General features: G+C 38.0%; 1 long non-coding RNA gene across 1 annotated transcript; it reads right to left on the minus strand.

The window, feature by feature from the left end:
- Positions 1 to 713: 713 nt before the first annotated feature.
- On the minus strand, positions 714 to 3653 carry LOC146920272 (uncharacterized). The gene is made up of 2 exons (XR_015011717.1): positions 3383 to 3653; positions 714 to 902 (listed from the first exon to the last, which is right to left on the minus strand). It is a non-coding gene; the product is annotated as an uncharacterized LOC146920272 (long non-coding RNA).
- Positions 3654 to 3967: the final 314 nt, after the last annotated feature.

A 3967-nucleotide genomic window follows, 5' to 3' on the forward strand; every position in this document is an offset into this window, starting at 1 on the left:
TTGATAAAGTGGTTAAATGTGAATGTTTAAGTTATGTTTAGGTTTAATGTGTTTGATAAAGTGGTTGAAAGTATAAGTTGAATGATGTTAATTTTTTAAATTTTTGTGTAGACATGTCTGATCAGCACCAGGGGCAGCCGATTGATCCATCTAAGATGATTGGTGGTAGGCGTACGATGACACAAAGCGCGAGGCGGGAGAGGCAAAACGGGCACATCCCAAAGAGGGGAAGAGGTAAAGGGAGGGCAGATGGTTCAGGGACTTCTCAGGCTACACAGCCTGAACAGTCACAGGTGGTTAACCCGACCCAGATGGAGTACCTGAATTTTCAGGATGAGATAGACCACGATGTCACTGATGGTGAGTATGACCACCAGCATATACCAAACCAGGATGACATTGCAGCAACGGCAGCTCCAACGACGTTACCTTTGCAGCGTCCTTTTCCTGGAGGACCAGAAGATACATCTCTGCTGCACTCTTATGCCAACCATATGACATTGCCGCTCTAGGGGGAGATTGTAACACCCCGTTCTCAAAACAACGTAATATTAATAAATAAAATCAGAGTAATCACACAACGGAGTGTCACACTACTTTTCAAAATTTCATAAATAGAAAATATCTAATTATTTAAATACCAACATTTAGAATATCTTAATAAATTGCAGCGGAATAGTTCTTTAAAAATATAATTTCAACCAAATCCTACGTCAACGAAATTATTGGCACAAAGGCCTCAACGTAATAGACATTATCCTCAACAATAATAAATCCAACAACGAGGTCTTTTCAAAATATGATACATAAAAGAAATGAAGAAGACATTCGCGACGATCCCCATCCTAATATGTATCAGAGCCCTAGACACTTGAGCCAATCAACCTACAAGTCATCATTACCTGCACATTACCCACGGTCGAGGCAACATATACGCAGAAGGGGTGAGAAACTTATCCAATAATAATAATATATAATTCATCAAATTAATGAAAATAACAACAGTTCAACAACAAGCATTATCAAGTTCATATGTACATATAACTCAGCATCATATTCGTTTTCAAGAACATTTAAACAACATCCCCAACAACACAAACGTCATTATCAACAATGAACGCCAACTATTCAGCCGACAACGACAACTATGACAATACAACTCCGACAACAACTAGTGTATTATGCATGTGGTACCAACTACGCGCGTTGAATGCTAAGCATTCCAGGGCATAAGCCCCCGACAGTTTGGATGGTTAAAGCATCCCAGGGCATAAGCCCCCAACAGGTGAACGATAAACATTCCAGGGCATAAGCCCCCAACGGTTTGAATGATAAACATTCCAGGGCATAAGCCCCCAACAGAACATGAGTATGCATATGGACTCGACTTGTGTATATCAACATACAACTCCAACAACGACTACAACAATAACATATGTGCCTACAACAATTATGACACACTCCCCAACTTCGACATTAGACGATACAACGACGTCAACAACGGAAATCAACAACATAGCATATATATAAATCAATTACATTCATCTCAAAGTCCAAAACATCCTTCAAAAGAAATTAAGTTTTGATCAATAGGACATAAGTCAAATACCCATAAAAAACCTCAACTAAATCCCTAACACTTAAGTTTGAAGTTGGGAAACCAACCATAAGTTTTTGGACTAACTTGGGATTAGTTATGCTAAGTTTTCTTAAGGTTTTTTGAAGACCCACTTGGACTATTTTCATCATAACTCAAAAACTATGAATCATTTTCATGTCAAACCAAAACCATTAGAAAGCTAACTCAAATATCTACAACTTTTTTGTTTACACCGAAAGCTAATTCAACACGGAAAGGGGCGAAAAAGACACAGAAATGCAACAATCGAAGTTCTGACAGCACGCAACGAAAACACAACAAGCAGTCACCCATGAGGGGCTGCCTTGCTACGCCCAGGCGTGGAAAACTGCGCCCAGGCGTGGGAAGGCAGTAGCCCACCTGCGATGCAGCTCTGTGCAGTCCCATTTTTTCGGTTTCACTGTTTCGTCCGTAAAAACCTAACCGTTACTCCGAATCCGATTCCGTTTTCGCCTACGCGTTCTATTCAACAAATCCTATCATATCTTACTGAAAAATCATATTTTTAAATCTCCAAAACCGCTTATCCTAGAATCACTTATTTCTCAAAAACACTTAAAATCACTTTTTCTCAGAATCTCAACTTTTCATCAACCCAATTTCTCCAGGGCATAAGCCCCCAACGGGTTGAATGATGAACATTCTAGGGCATAAGCCCCCTACAGATGTGAGTATGCAAATGGACTCAACTTGTGTATATCAATTATCAACATACAACTTCAACAGCGACTACAACAACAGCATATGTGCCTAAAACAAGTATGACACACTCCCCAACTTCGACATCGGATGATACAACGACGTCAACAACGGAAATCAACAACATAGCATATATATAAATCAATTACATTCATCTCAAAGTCCAAAACATCCTTCAAAAGAAATTAAGTTTTGATCAATAGGACATAAGCCAAATACCCATAAAACACCTCAACTAAATCCCTAACACTTAAGTTTGAAGTTGGGAAACCAACCATAAGTTTTTGGACTAACTTGGGATTAGTTATGCTAAGTTTTCTTAAGGTTTTCTTAAGACCCACTTGGACTATTTTCATCATAACTCAAAAACTATGAATCATTTTCATGTCAAACCAAAACCATTAGAAAGCTAACTCAAATATCTACAACTTTTTTGTTTACACAGAAAGCTAATTCAACACGGAAAGGGGCGAAAAAGACACAGGAACGCAACAATCGAAGTTCTAACAGCACGCAACGAAAACACAACAAGCAGTCACCCATGAGGGGCTGCCTTGCTGCGCCCAGGCGTGGGAAGGCAGTAGCCCACCTGCGACGCAGCTCTGTGCAGTCCCATTTTTTCGGTTTCACCGTTTCGTCCGTAAAAACCTAACCGTTACTCCGAATCCGATTCCGTTTTCGCCTACGCGTTCTATTCGACAAATCCTATCATATCTTACTGAAAAATCATATTTTTAAATCTCCAAAACAGCTTATCCTAGAATCACTTATTTCTCAAAAACACTTAAAATCACTTTTTCTCAGAATCTCAACTTTTCATCAACCCAATTTCTGATCACCCAAACCCCAAAGTGATTTGCAACAATGTTTATAGGTTCTATGGGAAACATAGCAGTCAGAACAACATAGAAAACATGCATCCTCAACATAATTCATTTCATTACAGCAATCTAGCATAACTTTCTAACCCTAAAATCAAGAATACAACAATTCATCAAATTTCAGAATTATACATATTATTAGTGAAAGGAATCCCACCCTTACCTTATCTCAGCAAATTCTACAGCAAAAATGGTTGGATTCTCTCTTCCTAGCTCTTCTCCTAGCTTTCTCTTCCTTCTCTCAAAACCAGTTTCTAAAGTTTTTACGTGAAAATGTTTCTGCCTCCTTTTCTTTCTTTTTTTTCTCCCAAAAACTATAACCTCCCCTCTTTTCATTTAACTCCCACTAAACTCACATAATTACTATTTAATTCCCTTTAATTAAAATAAATAATAATTCTATATTATTTCTATTTCTCATATTATTTCCTCAAATAATAAAACAATATTCATTCAAATAAAACACAACTCCATAAATCATATAATAAAATAGAATCACAACATATATCACATAAAAATCATATAAAAATATTCACACATCTACTAAAAATAATAGAATTAAAATGGGGCGTTACAGAGATGACCGTTACTTTGGATGATGTCGCATGTCTTATGCATCTTCCGATTGAAGGGCGGATGTTGAGCCATCCGAAGAAGATGTCTCAGACTGATGGAGCGGAACTGATGGTGAGACACTTAGGTGTGACGCAGACAGTGGCAATGAAAAATTGTGTTGAAGAGTATGGTG

This window comes from Medicago sativa, chromosome 5, assembly GCF_051527215.1.
Source record: "Medicago sativa cultivar Bolivia chromosome 5, Bolivia_mono, whole genome shotgun sequence".
Lineage (NCBI taxonomy): Eukaryota > Viridiplantae > Streptophyta > Magnoliopsida > Fabales > Fabaceae > Medicago > Medicago sativa.